The following is a 20,914-nucleotide window of genomic DNA, read 5'->3' on the forward strand; positions in this document are numbered from 1 at the left end:
AAGATTCATCAGACTAAGATTTTGATCCTAGGAGAAGGTTCGTCAGACTAGGTCTCTATCTTAGGAGAAAAATTCGTCGGACTAAGATTTTGATCCTAGGAGAAGGTTCATCAGACTAGGTCTTTTTTTCTTTTTTTTTTTTTTGTTTTTTTTTTGTTTTTATCTTTAACAACCACTTAGGAGGAAATGCATCTCCTACGGGTGAAACTAAAACAATCTTAGGAGGAAATGCATCTCCTATGGGTAAAACTAGACTTAGGAGGAAATGCGTCTCCTATGGGTAGAACATAAACTTAGGAGGAAATGCGTCTCCTATGGGTAAAACTAAAACAAACCTAGGAGGAAATGCATCTCCTATGGGGTGAAACTAAAACAATCTTAGGAGGAAATGCATCTCCTATGGGTAAAACTCAAACTTAGGAGGAAATGCATCTCCTATGGGCGAAACTAAAACGAACTTAGGAGGAAATGCATCTCCTATGGTAGAACTCTAATGATTTCAAACTAGGAAGTGCGTCTCCTATTAATGAAACCTTCGCTTTCTTTTTTTCTTTTTTTTTTGAATTATTTACTTACCTGTGTTGTCTTCCCTCGAAACTGTTGGGGATTATTTAGATGGGGATGACTTTTTACCCTTTTTCTTTTTTTTCATTATTATCTTCTATTCTTCTTTATTTTTTATTCTCTTTTTTTTTTGCATAGCTTCTTCCTTCGAAGACTACCTCCCTTGAGAGTCGTTTTGCCCTTCCCCGAAAGGAACCGCTGAGGATACCGACTTTCCAACCTTGTGTTGGACTCCTCGCAACTGCTAGGGATAACACTGTTGGGGAATTATTTACTTACCTGTTGGGGGGTAAAATGTTATCAGCTGGGGGTACCTGGCTTCCAGAAAATTTTCTATATGGGAGGAAAATTTTCTGCCCCAGTTTGATAATATCCCTTGTGGCATTCGTTCCTGCATCAATGCCATTTCCTTTACCTGTTTCAAATCAAACAAAATTGTTAGTTTAAAACATGGTGGTTGGTTGTGATACTCCCAACGGGATGGCTTTTCCTTTTTTCCTTCCTTGCTTTGCGTTGCACAACTTGTTGGGGACGATTTTATTTGCTGGGTATAATCCCTTTCCGCTGGGGCTATCCCTCTTCTTTTGTGGTATAGCTCGGAAACTGGCATTTTCCCGACCTTTTAGTCTAGTATGGATTTCGCCGAATCATGCTCACTGCTCTCCTTGCTTTGTTCACGGGCCTTGTCTTTGAGGTTTATAACCTTGGTTTTGGCCAGGATATCCCTCTTAACGCTCGTCAATCCTTTTGTCAATTCCCTTTTGCTGGGGATATCTTTATTGACACTGGCCTCGCGCTTGTTCCTTGCTGACTATACCCTTTGGATGTACTAGTCAGATCTCATCTTGAAAAGCTGAAGGCATATTTGAAGTCAATTCACTTGTTCTGACCAGACAGACTCTATTGGGGATTTTTCTATGAAAGGAAAAAGATAAAAGGGAACAGAATAAAAAGACAGGAAAAAAAATGATTCTTTGTCGCACCTCCTTTTCCGCTCCCGCGAGGGTACAAGGGAGTTTTCTCCAATTGAAGGACAGTCGAAACGGGATTTGTTTGTTTGTTTCAGAGTCGCCACTTGGGAATTTTAAGGCGTCCCAAGTCACCAATTTTAATCCCCGAATCGAGGAGAATATGACTCTGTTTATTATTCTGCGAACCAGAAATCCTGAGTAAGGAATTCTGTTAATCCGGAAGAGGGTGTTAGGCATTTCCGAATTCCGTGGTTCTAGCACGGTCGCTTAACTGTTTTTATTCTTGGCTTAATTATCTCAATTTTACATTTTTATTGCATGATTTTGTTATCGCTTCTGTTTAGATTGTTTATAATTAAAGACCCTTCTTCGAATCGAATCACGCATACGTGTATCCGTTTTATATATTATATATATTTTAACGTGAAAAATCGTGTCACGCGTACGTATACACAATGATATTGATAATATAATAATTATTATTTTTTTTTCGAAATTTTTTTATTATAAAAAAAAAGACTAGTTCGAAATTGTGCTTAAAATAAAATTAAGAACGTTCGTCGCTCTTGTATAATTAAATATTGAACCGCACATCTCGAGTTATATGAAATTAATATTGATATTCTCCGAAGATCCCCCTTTTTATTAAAAATTTGCTCGAAATTGCGCGAACGCATAATCCGAATTGCCTTTAGAAGTATAATCAAGTCACGCGAACACATCCTTAATTATGCAAATATTCTTGACAGTAATATAAATTCTCCATAAATTGTTGAATGTTAACCGCAAATTATATTTTTTGCGTAAGAATTATATTTCTCCAAGCCATTCAAATTTAAAAGGGTAAAAATAAATGTGGGATTAATAATACCATTTTTCCGTAAATACAATATATGCATACCCAAAAAATGAATTGCATATAAAACTAGGAAAGAGAATTAATTTGATAAACAAACTAATAGTTTTCGAAGAAATTATATCTCCTTCTCATCTACTTGTTTTTAGTCCAAAGTTATAATGGTTTGGTTAATGTTTGCAATGGAAGATAAGAGTCAAGTTGATAAGAAAAAAAGAAATATTACAAACTGATTCAATAAAATTGCTTTATATACAACGTAGTTGTTCGTCGGAACCATTCATAATATTTTAACGTCGTAACAAGCTAATCAATTCGTCGGAACCATTCATAATATTTTAACGTCGTAACAAGCTAATCAATTCACCTTTCTTATGGTTATACATATACCCGTTATCTTACCATATATGAAAAAAATACAATCAACATCATTTTAACCTTATTCAACAACAGAGGTTAGAATGTAGTTTTCTTGATATTTCTATTCTACTTTACATTTAGCTAACAATGTTACGGGATGTAATCAATGGCCCATTTTTATGTCATATTCCCTATTTTGACAGTTCAAATATAACTATACTAATGAGATTTCGAAATGGACAATATTATTACAAAACTTATGCAAACTTTTTAAAAAGAAAACGATTAGATAATAGTCTTCATGTCAAGCATACTACTTTGTTAACCAACTGAAACAAACTGAAATTTAAACTAATAAAATTTAAATGAGTAGAAGACATCCTTATAATTCCAAACTTCATTTACTTGCCATGTTGAAGCTTTTCATGACATGAATTTACAGATATGTACCTGATATTGGAAGCAAAAGAAAATGAAGATGAGAATCAGCAGCAGTAATAACAGTACAACCGCAATAACTGCCCAGCAACAGTAACAACCCAGTAACAGACCGGTGGAGTAGTAATCCCAAAAACAAAAGCCTTAAGCTTTAAATGAAACAACAACCATTAATACTAATTTCAAACAAAGAAAGAAAGCAGTAGATTTTTTAGCTTTTATTTTTATTTTGAAAGCTTAAATATTTTTCGGAATTTTTCTCTCTTCTATTCTCTGTCCGTTTTTTTCTCTATCTGTGTGTGTATTTTTTCTCGTATCTTTTCTGTTCTCTCTATTTCATGTCTTGTGTTCAAGACTTCACATATATAACCCATCCCATAAACCTTTCAATTAATTAAAATCCATACTTTTTCTCTACCCAACCCATTATCTTTCCACTCATCCCCATTACATTAAATAAACATATCACACCACCCCATTATATTTTGTCCACCATGCTTCATTTAAAATAATGCAAGATTCCCCCTTTAAATTAAATCTTGTCCCCCCTTTATATTAAATAATCATATCACAACCCACCCCATTTCATTTTGTCCCCCATGCTTCAAATAAACAATTACAAATCACGACCTTACTGAAATTACCAAACTACCCCTGAACGTACTACAAATTTACCAAATTACCCATCAGCTATAACACATCAATTAATCAAACTTAACCAAAATATAGACAATATGATCAATTTCTAACAATGTTCAAACAACAATATGAACACGGATGAACATCATAACAACAATATCACATGAACATGATTTTAACAACATTTCAACAACAAATCACATGAACACAAATTGAACAACAAAGAACAACTAAAATTTGATTGAACAATATTTTAGCAACAAACAATCCTATTTTCGGATTCAACAACAACAACAAACAAAGTGTGAAGATTTCTAAATTCAATCATATTGAACTTAAAATCAACTCTAACAACATTACAACTAACAATTCCTATATTAAACTTTAAATAAGATTATGAGACAAATTCAAGAAATAATCATAGATGATAAACAAGAGATCAAATTATACAAAAATTCGGATTCAAGATCATCCAAACAAAGTATGAACACGAATGAATCTATTTTAACACAACAAACATGACGGATTAAAACGATTAAATCAATATATTTCCTTTAACACAACTAAATTCTTTTTAGACAAATAACAAGATCGACGAATAAACAATTATGAACTTAAGCTTGAACTTAACAATTTCTAACAATACATAAACTCATGAAACAAATTGAAGAAATAGTTAATTAAATTTCAATTTGAATCTAACAAACATCATACTAACAAATATTCACTTAAACAATAATATAAACATGAAATGAATATGAAAACAACTAATTAAACTTCTATTTTGAAATCTGAAAATTAATTTAACAAACAACATGAACATGAACAAAACCAAAAAATCAAATATCTAACCATAGACATGAACAAAGCAAACATTCGCCGATTTTAGATTCGAAAAATATCAAAACAAAATAACGGACAAAATAAAATTCAAAAACTACTAACCGGATTGAAACGACGAACAACGACCAAACAAACAACGAACTTGACGAGCCTCGACCAAAACGAAGAAGACGGAAGGAAAGGAGCAGCAGTCCGCAGCTTCAACCCAGCTGAAACCAGCTCGAGCTGGACGGGAATGGTAATGACGAAGAAGCTGCAGTGAAGCAGCAGCGGCGGGGAGCTGGACGGAGAAGAGAAGCAGCAGTGACAGCTTCAACCCAGCTGAAAACGACGAGAAGCGGAAGCAAGCCGGAGCAGCGAGCAGCAGCACGTCGCGGACAGCAATGGACGACGACATGGTCGACGTCGAAGCTCGTCCATGGTTGGACGTAGTAGAAGGCAGAAGAAAATGGAACGCAGCAGTAGCAGATGCGTGAGCGGACAGCCATGGCATCTTGGTTCGTTTTGTGTTGTTCCGGCGTGGCTGGGGGTCGTTCGGAGGTGGTGTTTGGACGGAAAAGATCTAAGCAACCACAGCAGCAGCTCGACGTGCTCGTAAGGAGGAAAAGAAGCAACATGGTCAGCCATAGACGTCGAGCTCAAGCTTGAGCTCGACGAGCCTCGTCAATGGCGGATAGGGCTAGGGAATTCGGACGAAGAAGAAGGAGATGAAGACGATGTAGCCATGGGTGGTCGGATTTAATGGAGGATCGCCGGAGAGGTTTTGGAGAGGAAGAAGATAGGGTGGCCATTGTTGGCTTTCTTGAAGCTTGAGGAAGAAGAAGAAAGAAAGAGGGGGGGGGGGGATCTCTTAGTCTTTAGGGTTTTCTTCTTTTAATTTTTGCTTTGTTTTTTGTAAAATGTAAGACAAAGGGGTTTGGGTCTTTTGGGTTATGGACTGGGTCGACCCAGTTCGAAATGGACTGGGTCGTAGGGAAGATTGGGCCATTTTTTGGGCTTGTGGCTTAAATTTGAAGAAGATGCCCAATTCCGACTTTCTTTATATTTTCGCTCTCTTTTCTTCTTTTATTTCTCTAAAACTAAATTATAAAAATACTTAAACTATTATTAAGAACTAAATTAAGTTATAAAAGCGCAAATTAACTCCCAATAATAATTAATGCACAATTAAATAATAATTAAGCATAAAATTGTATATTTGGACATAAAATGCTAAAAATGCAAACGATGCCTATTTTTGTAATTTTTAAATTTTTGTAAAACAAATTTAATTACTAACAATTGTAGAATTAAATCCTACATGCAAAATGCGACATATTTTTGTATTTTTTATTAATTTAGCAAATAAACACGCACAGACAAATACAAATAATTATTCAAAATATCACAAAATTGCACACCAAAGAAAAATCATTTTATTTTTGAATTTTTTGGGAGTAATTCTCATATTGGGCAAAAATCACGTGCTTACAGCTGCCCCTCTTTGCCCGAAGACACGAAGGGTTTTCGTGCAAAGATAAAGCGAGCGATTTTTGCCCATCCGAGTACTTCATTGAAGCATTTTTGAAAGAGATTTGACCGAACCTTTGCTTCAAAGGTTTCCTACATATCCTGGGCTAAACAGGAATCAGGCCAATGTAGTTCGGGAAGTTTTGGTAGCTGGGACTACTGGGGAACTGCATTGTTACTGTTGTTGCATGCTATTACCACTGCTTACCGATCTCCTTGTTACACCATGCTTAAAAGAAAACAAGAATCTAGGCTAGAGTACAATTTGTTTTTGTTTCCTTGCTTCCTTGTCTGCTTGCATTTCTTCCGGTGCTGTTCTTCTTTTGACACATGTACTTGAGTTTGTACTGTGACCTCTTGTTGCAACCTTCTGTTTCCCGGTGCTGGGGATTTTTATTGTTTCCTGCTGGGGATTCCTATTGTAACCCTCTGTTTTATTGTCCTCTGATTTGATTTTGAAATGTATGCCTCTGTTATCTGGGCGGGCTCCCAACTTCAATACTTGAAAATGAAAGACTTGAAATGTATGCCTCTGTTATTTGGGCGGGCTCCCAACTTCAATGCTTGAAATATAAAGACTGAAATGTATGCCTCTGTTGTCTGGGCGGGCTCCCAACTTCAACAACTGAAATGTAAAGACTGATATGTATGCCTCTGTTATCTGGGCGGGCTCCCAACATCAATAACAACTTTAGAAATAAACGTCATTCCTCTCTTCTGGCGGGCTCCTGACTTCAACCAATACATTGCCATTCCTTTCTTTAGGTTGGCAATATTTCAACAACTTTTGTTTTTTTTAAAAAAAAATGCCTTTCCTCTCTTCAGGCGGGCTCCTGACTTCAACAACAACTTTGAAAATAATCGTCATTCTATTCTTCAGGGGGGCTCCTGACTTCAACCTCTTTTTTTTCAATTCAATTCTTTTCAAATTATCCTAGGAGAAAATTCATCAGACTAGCATTTGATATCCTATTTTAGGAGAAAGATTCATCGGACTAAGATTTGATATCTTATCTTGGGAGAAAAATTTCATCAGACCAAGATTTTGACTCTAGGAGATAAATCGTCAGACTAGGTCCACTTGTTGTGATCTTAGGAGAAAGATTCATCCGACTAAGATTTTATCTTGGGAGAAAAATTTCATCAGACCAAGATTTTGACTCTAGGAGATAAATCGTCAGACTAGGTCCATTTGTTGTGATCTTAGGAGAAAGATTCATCCGACTAAGATTTTATCTTGGGAGAACAATTTCATCAGACCAAGATTTTGACTCTAGGAGATAAATCGTCAGACTAGGTCCATTTGTTGTGATCTTAGGAGAAAGATTCATCCGACTAAGATTTTATCTTGGGAGAACAATTTCATCAGACCAAGATTTTGACTCTAGGAGATAAATCGTCAGACTAGGTCCATTTGTTGTGATCTTAGGAGAAAGATTCATCCGACTAAGATTTTATCTTGGGAGAACAATTTCATCAGACCAAGATTTTGACTCTAGGAGATAAATCATCAGACTAGGTCCATTTTGTTGTGATCTTAGGAGAAAGATTCATCCGACTAAGATTTTATCTTGGGAGAACAATTTCATCAGACCAAGATTTTGACTCTAGGAGATAAATCGTCAGACTAGGTCCATTTGTTGTGATCTTAGGAGAAAGATTCATCCGACTAAGATTTTATCTTGGGAGAACAATTTCATCAGACCAAGATTTTGACTCTAGGAGATAAATCGTCAGACTAGGTCCATTTTGTTGTGATCTTAGGAGAAAGATTCATCCGACTAAGATTTTATCTTGGGAGAACAATTTCATCAGACCAAGATTTTGACTCTAGGAGATAAATCGTCAGACTAGGTCCATTTTGTTGTGATCTTAGGAGAAAGATTCATCCGACTAAGATTTGATATCTTATCTTGGGAGAAAATTTCATCAGACCAAGATTGTATCGGGAGGGAAATTCATCAGACTAGGACTTTTTATCCTAGGAAAAAAATGTAAAGATCAATGATTTGAGAAACTTACCTTCGTAATTCCTTCTTTTCTTTTCTCCTTCCTTCGCGCTGCTTTGTTCTTGCTTGCTGGGGATAATACCACTGCGGTAGTTTTCTTTCTTCCCCTCCTTCAAATTCAATTTTTTTTTCTCTTTTTTTTTTTTGAGAATTTATTTTCTCTCAACACTGCTGGGGATAAAAGTGTTATCTTCTTGGGATAACGTCGTTGAGGATAACGTTGCTGGGGAATTTTATCCCTTCAAATCGATGCTTCATTCTTCTGGAAGCTCCTAGGGATGATAATGGCTTTTGTTTTTCTGAGCACAAATGCCATCCCTTTGTTCTGTCTGCTGGGATCAATTTCCTCCATTGGAAACTTATTATAATGGGGCAACACTGGTTCAAAGACCACTTCCCTTGAGACTGGTGTTATTTTTTATTCTTCCTCAAATGGGTACCTGACTTCCAGAAAATTTTCCAAATGAAAGGAAAATTTTCTGTCCCAGTTTTACAGTCTCCCTTATGGCATGCATTTCTGTCATCAATGCCATTTCTTTTACCTGTTTCAAAACAAAATTTGTTAGCATAAAGCGTGGTAGTTGGTTGTGATACTCCACTGGGACGACTTTTCCCTTTCTCCTTTTTTGCTCTGCGTTCCACAAGGGATGATATTATTTGCTGGGGATAATCCTTTTCTGCTGGGGATATCCCTCTTCTTTCGTGGCATGGCTCAGAGACTTGCATTTTCCCGACCTTTTAGTCTCGCATGAATTTTCCAAGTCATGCTTATTGCTCTCCTTGTTTTGTCCACGGGCCTTGGCCTTGAGGTTTTAATAACCTCTGATTTCGGCAAGGATATCCCTCTTGACACTCGTCGATCCCTTTGTCAATTCCCTTTTGCTGGGGATATCTTTCTTGACATTGGCCTCGCGCTTGTTCCTTCTTGACTATATCACTTGGATGTATTAGTCAGATCTTATCTTGGAAAGCTGATGGCCTATTTTGAAGTCATTTCCCACTGGTTCTGACCAAACAGACTCTACTGGGGAAATTTCTATGAAAGGAAAAGATAAAAGGGAACAGAATAAAAGGACAAAGGAAAAAGATGACTCTTTAACAAAAGAAACTATAAACAAAAACCTATCAAACGCAGACACCGACTCTAATGATCATGACATGCACATGTGGCCTATCCTCCGCCGTCAATCATCTTTCAAGATCTTCAATTGGCAGTTCCCCATCTGATTCTCAATCCTATTCGACTTGTAGTGCCCGAAGGGTTTTCACTATCAAGTCTCTCTCATTTTTGGTTTGTCTCTCAGCTTTCATCGCCTTATGGTGCCTGTGAAGGTTTTCACCGATAAGACTCTCTCATTTGTATCACTTTTCAGCTGGGGATTTGGAGTGTTGCCGGTATGACTCTCTCTGCTGGAGATTAGAGTCCCTTCTGCTGTGGAACAGAATGTTATGTTCGTCGGTAAGATTCTCATTTGTCTGACTTGACATCTTTTGAAGACTGATCAGAAGGTCTTTCTTTGGACCGTAATGCGGGTTTTGGATAGGCTAGAAAGAAAGGGTATTAAAAGGCTCAAAAACAAAATAAATTTGGGGTTTTAAAATTACAACCTTCGGAACCAATTTTGCTTACAACGAGTACAACTCTTGCCCCAGTTTCTTGCTTGGGGATTATTTATAAATTTTTTTTTATTTATTTATTACACCATGCATACCATGCACATTATGCACACTATGCACCCTATGACCGAGCCGTGAAGCGCCTACGTATCCTCTTTGAGGAATCAGGTCAAACGTAGTTCCCAATTCCTCTTTTTTCTTCTGACTTTCTTTTGTTTTTTTTTGTTATCATTTTTCTTTTTCTTTTTTTTTTCTTTTTCTTTTTCGGTTTTTTTTTACCTTCTAGGCTCGTATTTCCTAGTCGTTGCTATTGATTCCGAACGAGGGGTATGAAAGAAAATAAAATAAGGCTCAAAAGGGGTAACGAAGGATAAAGTGTTTAGGTAGCAGAACAAAATGCCTTCGTCATTCCAGTCTTCAAAACATGTCAAGTGCAAACAACACAATTGAACATAGATTTATAGTCTCTTCCGACGGTGCTGGTCTTGACAATTATGTTAAACACTTGCTTTTCATTTGTCATTTCTAAAGCACTGCTGGGCGACACTCTCATTCTCATGAATGACCCTCATGCCAATTTGGCGAATCTTGCATTTAACGGTCTTCTTTATGTTTTACTTGCCCCAGTTCCACATGACTCGGGCTTCAAATAATCTCAAACCGTTCTTATTTCCTTTAAATGCTTTGATCACCTTCCGAGGGTTTTATGATTAACTTTTAAGACTAGGCCCAAACTGTGTGCGCATGTCATGTTCCTAGAATCGGCATTTGAACAAAATGACAAAAGGACTAAACAAAAAGATGACTGGAAATAATAAAAGACCGGCTTTTGTATTAGATTACCGGCGAAATGGTTTGAATAATAAAACAAACAAAACAACCAGAATAAAATCCTAACACAGCCTTGACAAAACTTAAACAAACTGATATGACAAATCGGAAAGATAAGAAGGTTTGACACAAGACAATATTCGGATTACAACCCTAATAATAATCCGGACAACAGAAATGACAACAAAATAAGCCACCACAAGCTTCTCTTTTGCTAACTAAGGAACGGAGCGTCCTCCCACTTTATCGAAATTGACATCTTTAGCCACTGAGCTTTGCATCAGTATTGTCCAGCCCATTTCCAACTTCGATATCATCAACCTTAGTCAACAAGTCCCAATAGGATTCGAGTGCTTCTGTTATCATGCCTGATCCCCGCAAAGTGTGCTTCTGGGTCTTGTATTTCCGGCTTACCACAAATCAACCACCTTCTTTCTTTGCGATTCAAAACAAAACAGGTTAGAATGGACTCAGTTGGTCCCCATTATTAACAACATCTTTTTTTTCATTTTCTTTCTTTTTTTTTTTGATTTTTTTTTCATCATTTCTTTCATTCATTTTTCATCATTTTTTTTCGATTTTTTTTCATTTTTTGTTGTGGTCGAATCTTATGGAGATTGCCTACGTATCATGACCCCGCATGAATCAGACCTTGCGTAGTTCGGACCAATAAAAGATAAACAATACTATTTTTTTTTTCAATTTTCATATTAAACAAAATTGGGTTTCAAAGGTTTGAAGATGACCTACAAACTCGAAAATCGAACAACCCACATATTCTAATTAAAAGATTTACAAACTCCAAAAACAAACGACCAGCTTCTTTTCCCGTTTGACAAAGACAACCAAACGTTTATTTTTCAAATGTGGCCCCTTCCGAATTTTGAGGCCGGAGAGGATTATTTTACGACACTTTACAAACTTGTTCATTCTTTTACGAAAATAGCCTTTCAACAATTGAAAGATACTCTAGGGCTATTTCGGCAAGAACGGTTTAAGACGTGGCCGAAGCTGGCTCGGCTTATTTTGACCAAAAATCTAAATGGTATTCACCTAACCGTTGACTCTTTGTTTTTGTGTTTTTTTTCAAATTACAATAAAAACCGGGTGTTGCAAACACGGCCCTTCAGCGCCTCGGGGACGAAGATTTTTTTAAGGCTGTGTAGGTCAACTGGACCAAAAATCCTAAACATGACCCAAAAGGTGGCTGTTTATGCAAAGTCAGCCTTCCGGCGTCCCTTTCGGGAACATTCGGCTATGTCTTGATAAATCAGCGTCACCCGACTTCTTTCAAAATTAAAATTTGACATATTTTTTTTTATTTAGCAAAAGGGGAGGCTAGACACCGCCCGACTTATTTATGACAAAATTAAAATTTTGACACGTTTTTTATTTATTTATTGGTTTTTGGCTATTTTAGCAAAAAAGGGGGTTGGACCCGATGAGGGTTGCCTACGTATCTCACATCCGGTGAGAATCAAACCCGCGTAGTTCGGGCGGGTCGTGAATAAAGTAAATAAACTAATTTTAATTTTTTTTTTTTGAATTTGTAAAAGAACTGCATTAAAAGAAGAAATGAAGTATATATATATTTTTTTTTGGATTTTTGATTGATTTTCTTTTTGAAAGAAAGACTTCTAAGAATTCCTTTTCTTTTGATTTGAACTTTGAGAATTTCAAAAGTAAAAGGAAGATATTTTTTTTCTTATTCTAAGAAGAAAGAAAATATTTTTTTTTTTTGGAATTTTACCTTTAATAAAAGAATGCTTTCTAAAAAAATATTTTTTGAATTTTGAATTTTCTTTTCAATTTTTAAAGAAGAAGGAAAATATTTTCGAATTTGTTTTATTTTATTATATATATATATATATATATATATATTATATATATTTTTTTTATAATTAAAAAGACTTTCTAAAGAAGTCAATAATGGAAAATATTTTTGGATTTTTTGTTTTGAAAATTGGGAGTCTAAAAAAAACTTTTCTAGACTTTTTGGCAGGACAAATAGTTTTGCAACAAATAAAGATATATATACATTTTTGGAAATAAAGAAAAACTTTTTGGATTTATATATATATATATATATATATATATATATATATATATATATATATATTTGCAACAAATAATAAAACCACTTTCAACGCGACTCTTTTTATTTTATTATTTTTATTTTTATTTTGGTATCTAAACAAATAAATAAATAAAAACCCATTTTAAAAACAAGACTCTTTTTCATTTTCATTTTTTATGGCAAGACAAACTATTTTTTTTTTAAAACAAAAAACAAGACAGAACAACGACTCTTTTTTTTTCTTTGCTTTTAATAAAACAAACTAATAAAACATTTTTTTTTCATTTTCTTAAAATTTCTGCAGAGTTTTGACAGTTATTTGGGCATTTTTTTTTCAAAAATAAACAATCAATTCCCTAACCGCTATTTGTTTTTTTTCAATTTTAAAATATTATTCCTGATATTCAAAAGTCAGTCAGCACACAAGTACGAATCAAATAAATGCGCAAGTAGGAGCAAGTAAGATGCATCAGGATGGTCATTTTCATTTTTGGTACACCTGTCCTAGACAGACTCAACCCCTGTGTTGAGCCTCCAAAGTCAAATGCACGTGATGCAAACAAACGTTCCTACTAGGGATCCGGCATGAAGCTGAGTTATTCTAAGTGAAAAAACCTGAGGTATATTGTTCTAGCCCTGGCTCACCCAAGTGGACAGCTTGAGCCGAAATGGGGGCAACGTACCGGGAGCACGAAAGTCTACCCGGCCTAGTTACTTGTCCCAACTTCGTCTTATTTGGTATGACTTTAACAGAAAGGTGGACCATAAATTTAGAAGACTCAGAAAGAAGGGGGTTTCGTAGCAGTTTTATATACACAATTCAGATAATATTAAAGCGGTAAAAGCATCATTTAGCAAATTAAGCATATATCATGTAAAAATCAGATAATAAATTAAGCCAACTATAATAGTTATTTTAAGCTCGAATTCTTGAACCCTGAACCAGTGGTTCTGGGTATAGTCCCCAGCAGAGTCGCCAGAGCTGTCGCACCTCCTTTTCCGCTCCCGCGAGGGTAAAAGGGAGTTTTCTCCAATTGAAGGACAGTCGAAACGAGATTTGTTTGTTTGTTTCAGAGTCGCCACTTGGGAATTTTAAGGCGTCCCAAGTCACCAATTTTAATCCCTGAATCGAGGAGAATATGACTCTGTTTATTATTCTGCGAACCAGAAATCCTGAGTAAGGAATTCTGTTAATCCGGAAGAAGGTGTTAGGCATTTCCGAATTCCGTGGTTCTAGCACGGTCGCTTAACTGCTTTTATTCTTGGCTTAATTATCTCGATTTTACATTTTTATTGCATGATTTTGTTATCGCTTCTGTTTAGATTGTTTATAATTAAAGACCCTTCTTCGAATCGAATCACGCATACGTGTATCCGTTTTATATATTATATATATTTTAACGTGAAAAATCATGTCACGCGTACGTATACACAATGATATTGATAATATAATAATAATTATTTTTTTTCGAAATTTTTTATTATAAAAAAAAGACTAGTTCGAAATTGTGCTTAAAATAAAATTAAGAACGTTCGTCGCTCTTGTATAATTAAATATTGAACCGCACATCTCGAGTTATATGAAATTAATATTGATATTCTCCGAAGAGCCCCCTTTTTATTAAAAATTTGCTCGAAATTGCGCGAACGCATAATCCGAATTGCCTTTAGAAGTATAATCAAGTCACGCGAACGCATCCTTAATTATGCAAATATTCTTGACAGTAATATAAATTCTCCATAAATTGTTGAATGTTAACCGCAAATTATATTTTTTGCGTAAGAATTATATTTCTCCAAGCCATTCAAATTTAAAAGGGTAAAAATAAACGTGGGATTAATAATACCATTTTTCCGTAAATACAATATATGCATACCCAAAAAATGAATTGCATATAAAACTAGGAAAGAGAATTAATTTGATAAACAAACTAATAGTTTTCGAAGAAATTATATATATCCTTCTCATCTACTTGTTTTTAGTCCAAAGTTATAATGGTTTGGTTAATGTTTGCAATGGAAGATAAGAGTCAAGTTGATAAGAAAAAAAGAAATATTACAAACTGATTCAATAAAATTGCTTTATATACAACGTAGTTGTTCGTCGGAACCATTCATAATATTTTAACGTCGTAACAAGCTAATCAATTCGTCGGAACCATTCATAATATTTTAACGTCGTAACAAGCTAATCAATTCACCTTTCTTATGGTTATACATATACCCGTTATCTTACCATATATGAAAAAAATACAATCAACATCATTTTAACCTTATTCAACAACAGAGGTTAGAATGTAGTTTTCTTGATATTTCTATTCTACTTTACATTTAGCTAACAATGTTACGGGATGTAATCAATGGCCCATTTTTATGTCATATTCCCTATTTTGACAGTTCAAATATAACTATACTAATGAGATTTCGAAATGGACAATATTATTACAAAACTTATGCAAACTTTTTAAAAAGAAAACGATTAGATAATAGTCTTCATGTCAAGCATACTACTTTGTTAACCAACTGAAACAAACTGAAATTTAAAGTAATAAAATTTAAATGAGTAGAAGACATCCTTATAATTCCAAACTTCATTTACTTGCCATGTTGAAGCTTTTCATGACATGAATTTACAGATATGTACCTGATATTGGAAGCAAAAGAAAATGAAGATGAGAATCAGCAGCAGTAATAATAGTACAACCGCAACAACTGCCCAACAACAGTAACAACCCAGTAACAGACCGGTGGAGTAGTAATCCCAAAAACAAAAGCCTTAAGCTTTAAATGAAACAACAACCATTAATACTAATTTCAAACAAAGAAAGAAAACAGTAGATTTTTTAGCTTTTATTTTTATTTTGAAAGCTTAAATATTTTTCGGAATTTTTCTCTCTTCTATTCTCTGTCCGTTTTTTCTCTATCTGTGTGTGTATTTTTTCTCGTATCTTTTCTGTTCTCTCTATTTCATGTCTTGTGTTCAAGACTTCACATATATAACCCATCCCATAAACCTTTCAATTAATTAAAATCCATACTTTTTCTCTACCCAACCCATTATCTTTCCACTCATCCCCATTACATTAAATAAACATATCACACCACCCCATTATATTTTGTCCCCCATGCTTCATTTAAAATAATGCAAGATTCCCCTTTAAATTAAATCTTGTCCCCCCTTTATATTAAATAACCATATCACAACCCACCCCATTTCATTTTGTCCCCCATGCTTCAAATAAACAATTACAAAATGTACAATTCCTAAACTACCCCTCACGACCTTACTGAAATTACCAAACTACCCCTGAACGTACTACAAATTTACCAAACTATCCATCAGCTATAACACATCAATTAATCAAACTTAACCAAAATATAGACAATATGATCAATTTCTAACAATGTTCAAACAACAATATGAACACGGATGAACATCATAACAACAATATCACATGAACATGATTTTAACAACATTTCAACAACAAATCACATGAACACAAATTGAACAACAAAGAACAACTAAAATTTGATTGAACAATATTTTAGCAACAAACAATCCTATTTTCGGATTCAACAACAACAACAAACAAAGTGTGAAGATTTCTAAATTCAATCATATTGAACTTAAAATCAACTCTAACAACATTACAACTAACAATTCCTATATTAAACTTTAAATAAGATTATGAGACAAATTCAAGAAATAATCATAGATGATAAACAAGAGATCAAATTATACAAAAATTCGGATTCAAGATCATCCAAACAAAGTATGAACACGAATGAATCTATTTTAACACAACAAACATGACGGATTAAAATGATTAAATTAATATATTTCCTTTAACACAACTAAATTCTTTTTAGACAAATAACAAGATCGACGAATAAACAATTATGAACTTAAGCTTGAACTTAACAATTTCTAACAATACATAAACTCATGAAACAAATTGAAGAAATAGTTAATTAAATTTCAATTTGAATCTAACAAACATCATACTAACAAATATTCACTTAAACAATAATATAAACATGAAATGAATATGAAAACAACTAATTAAACTTCTATTTTGAAATCTGAAAATTAATTTAACAAACAACATGAACATGAACAAAACCAAAAAATTAAATATCTAACCATAGACATGAACAAAGCAAACATTCGCCGATTTTAGATTCGAAAAATATCAAAACAAAATAACGGACAAAATAAAATTCAAAAACTACTAACCGGATTGAAACGACGAACAACGACCAAACAAACAACGAACTTGACGAGCCTCGACCAAAACGAAGAAGACGGAAGGAAAGGAGCAGCAGTCCGCAGCTTCAACCCAGCTGAAACCAGCTCGAGCTGGACGGGAATGGTAATGACGAAGAAGCTGCAGTGAAGCAGTAGCGGCGGGGAGCTGGACGGAGAAGAGAAGCAGCAGTGACAGCGTCGGGGGTAGCTAAACACGACGAGAAGCGGAAGCAAGCCGGAGCAACGAGCAGCAGCACGTCACAGACAGCAATGGACGACGACATGGTCGACGTCGAAGCTCGTCCATGGTTGGACGTAGTAGAAGGCAGAAGAAAATGGAACGCAGCAGTAGCAGATGCGTGAGCGGACAACCATGGCATCTTGGTTCGTTTTGTGTTGTTCCGGCGTGGCTGGGGGTCGTTCGGAGGTGGTGTTTGGACGGAAAAGATCTAAGCAACCACAGCAGCAGCTCGACGTGCTCGTAAGGAGGAAAAGAAGCAACATGGTCAGCCATAGACGTCGAGCTCAAGCTTGAGCTCGACGAGCCTCGTCAATGGCGGATAGGGCTAGGGAATTCGGACGAAGAAGAAGGAGATGAAGACGATGTAGCCATGGGTGGTCGGATTTAATGGAGGATCGCCGGAGAGGTTTTGGAGAGGAAGAAGATAGGGTGGCCATTGTTGGCTTTCTTGAAGCTTGAGGAAGAAGAAGAAAGAAAGAGGGGGGGGGGGCTCTTAGTCTTTAGGGTTTTCTTCTTTTAATTTTTGCTTTGTTTTTTGTAAAATGTAAGACAAAGGGGTTTGGGTCTTTTGGGTTATGGACTGGGTCGACCCAGTTCGAAATGGACTGGGTCGTAGGGAAGATTGGGCCATTTTTTGGGCTTGTGGCTTAAATTTGAAGAAGAGACCCAATTCCGACTTTCTTAATATTTTCGCTCTCTTTTCTTCTTTTATTTCTCTAAAACTAAATTATAAAAATACTTAAACTATTATTAAGAACTAAATTAAGTTATAAAAGCGCAAATTAACTCCCAATAATAATTAATGCACAATTAAATAATAATTAAGCATAAAATTGTATATTTGGACATAAAATGCTAAAAATGCAAACGATGCCTATTTTTGTAATTTTTAAATTTTTGTAAAACAAATTTAATTACTAACAATTGTAGAATTAAATCCTACATGCAAAATGCAACATATTTTTGTATTTTTTATTAATTTAGCAAATAAACACGCACAGACAAATACAAATAATTATTCAAAATATCACAAAATATCACAAAATTGCACACCAAAGAAAAATCATTTTATTTTTGAATTTTTTGGGAGTAATTCTCATATTGGGCAAAAATCACGTGCATGACTCTTTAACAAAAGAAACTATAAATAAAACCTATCAAATGCAGAAACCGACTCTAATGGTCATGACATGCGTATGTGGCCTATCCTCTACCGTCAATCATCTTTCAAGATCTTCAATTGACAATTCCCCATCTGATTCTCAATCCTATTCGACTTGTAGTGCCCAAAGGGTTTTCACTATCAAGCCTCTCTCATTTCTGGTTTTTCTCTCAGCTTTCATCGCCTTATGGTGCCTGTGAAGGTTTTCACCGATAAGACTCTCTCATCGGAATTAGTTACAACCTTCGGAATTAGATTTATTTACAACAAACGCAACTTTTGCCCCAGTTTCTTGCTTGGGGATATTTTAATTGATGATTTTTTTTTCATTTTTCAAAACTATGACCGAGCCGTGAAGCGCCTACGTATCCTCTTTGAGGAATCAGGTCAAACGTAGTTCCCAATTCCTCTTTTCATTCTGACTTTTTTTTTGTTATCATTTTCTTTTCTTTATTTTTTCTCTTTTTCGTTTTGTTGTTTTCTTTCTTCTTTTTTTTCGTTGCTACTGATTCCGAACGAGGGGTATGAAAGAAAATAAATAAGGCTCAAAAGGGGTAACGAAGGATAAAGTGTTTAGGTAGCAGAACAAAATGCCTTCGTCATTCCAGTCTTCAAGACATGCCAAGTGCAAACAACACAATTAAACAATAGATTTATAGTCTCTTCCGATGGTGCTGGACTTGACAATTATATTCAACATCTGTTTGTTCATTTGTCACTTCTAAAACACCGTTGGGCGACACTCTCATTCTCATTATTATGAACGACCCTCATGCCAATTTAGGCGAATCTTTCTTTAACGGTTTTCTTTGTGTTTAACTTGCCCCAGTTCCACATGACTCGGGCTCCAAATAATCTCAAACCGTCCTTATTTTCTTTAAATGGTTTGATCGCCTTTCTGGGGTTTTATGATTAACTTTAAAGACTAGGCCCAAACTGTGTGCGCATGTCATGTCACTAGAATCGGCGTTGAATAAAATGACAAAAGGACTAAACAAAGAGATGACTGGAAATAATAAAAGACCGGATTTGCTTTAGACTACCGGCGAAATGGTTTGAATAATAAAACAAACAAAACAAACCGGAATGAAATCCTAAAAACAACCTGGACAAACTTAAACAAACCGCTATGACAAAACGGAAAGATAAGCGGAAAGATATTGACACAAAACAAAATCCGAATTACAATCCTAATAACCTGAACAAACCGAAATGACAATAAAATAAGCCACCACAAGCTTCTCTCTTGTTAACCAAGGAACGGAGCGTCCTCCCATTTTATCAAACTTGGCATCGTAGCCACTGAGCTTTGCATTAGTATTGCAATGACCAATGCCAACTTCAATATCATTACCCTTAGTCAACAAGTTCCCAATAGGACTCGAATGCTTCTGTCATCAGGCCCAATCCCCGCAGAGTGTGTATCATGAGATGCAAGTGAAGGACTCTGAGTGTCATTGTCCGCCTTACCACAAACCAACCACCTTAACTTTATTTGCGAAACAAACAGGTTAGAATGGACTCAGTCGGTCCTCATTATTAACAGCATCTTTTTTCTTTTTCTCTTTTTTTGATGTTTTTTTTTCTTTCTCTTTTTTTCGATTTTTTTCATTTTTCCTTTTTGATTTTTTTTTTGTTGTGGTCGAATCTTATGGAGGTTGCCTACGTATCATGACCCCGCATGAATCAGACCTTGCGTAGTTCGTGCCAATAAGAGATAAACAATAACAAACAATTTTTTTTCAATTTTCATATTAAAACAAACTGGGTTTCAAAGGTTTGAAGATGACCTACAAACTCGAAAATCAAATAACCCATATATTTTAATCAAGAGATTTATAAACTAAAAAACAAAAGGCTAACTCCCTTTCTCTGTTCGACAAATGCAACCAAATGGTTATTTTTGCAAATGTGGCCCCTTCCAAATTTCACATGAATTTTGAGGCCGGGGAGGATTATTTTATGACGCTTTTACAAACTTGTCCGTTCTTTTACGAAAATAACCTTTCGATAACTGACAGATACTCTAAGGCTATTTCGGCAAGAACGGTTTAAGACGCGGCCGAAGCTAGCTCGGCTTATTATGACAAAATTTGAACGGTATTCACCCGACTGCCGACTCTTTTTTTTTTCAACTTACAATAAAAACTTGGTGTTGCAAACACGGCCCTTCAGCGCCTCGGGGACGAAGATTTATAGGGCTGTGTGGGTCAACTAGACCAAAAATCTTAAACATGACCCAAAAAGTGGCTGTTTATGCAAAGTCAGCCTTCCGGCGTCCCTTTCGGGAACATTCGGCTATTTATGACAAATCAGCATCACCTGACTTATTTATAACTCTTTTTTATCGTTCTTCAAATTAGAAAAGTCAATATTGCAAACACGGCCTTTCAACGTCTCGGGGACGAAGATTTTTAAGGCTGTGTGGGTCAACTGGACCAAATCTTAAAAATGACCCGAAGGTGGCTGTTTATGCAAAGTCAGCCTTCCGGCGTCCCTTTCGGGAACATTCAGCTATTTATGACAAAACATCATCACCCGACTTCTT

Source organism: Nicotiana tabacum, chromosome 10, assembly GCF_000715075.1.
Source record: "Nicotiana tabacum cultivar K326 chromosome 10, ASM71507v2, whole genome shotgun sequence".
In the NCBI taxonomy this organism is placed as follows: Eukaryota; Viridiplantae; Streptophyta; class Magnoliopsida; order Solanales; family Solanaceae; genus Nicotiana; species Nicotiana tabacum.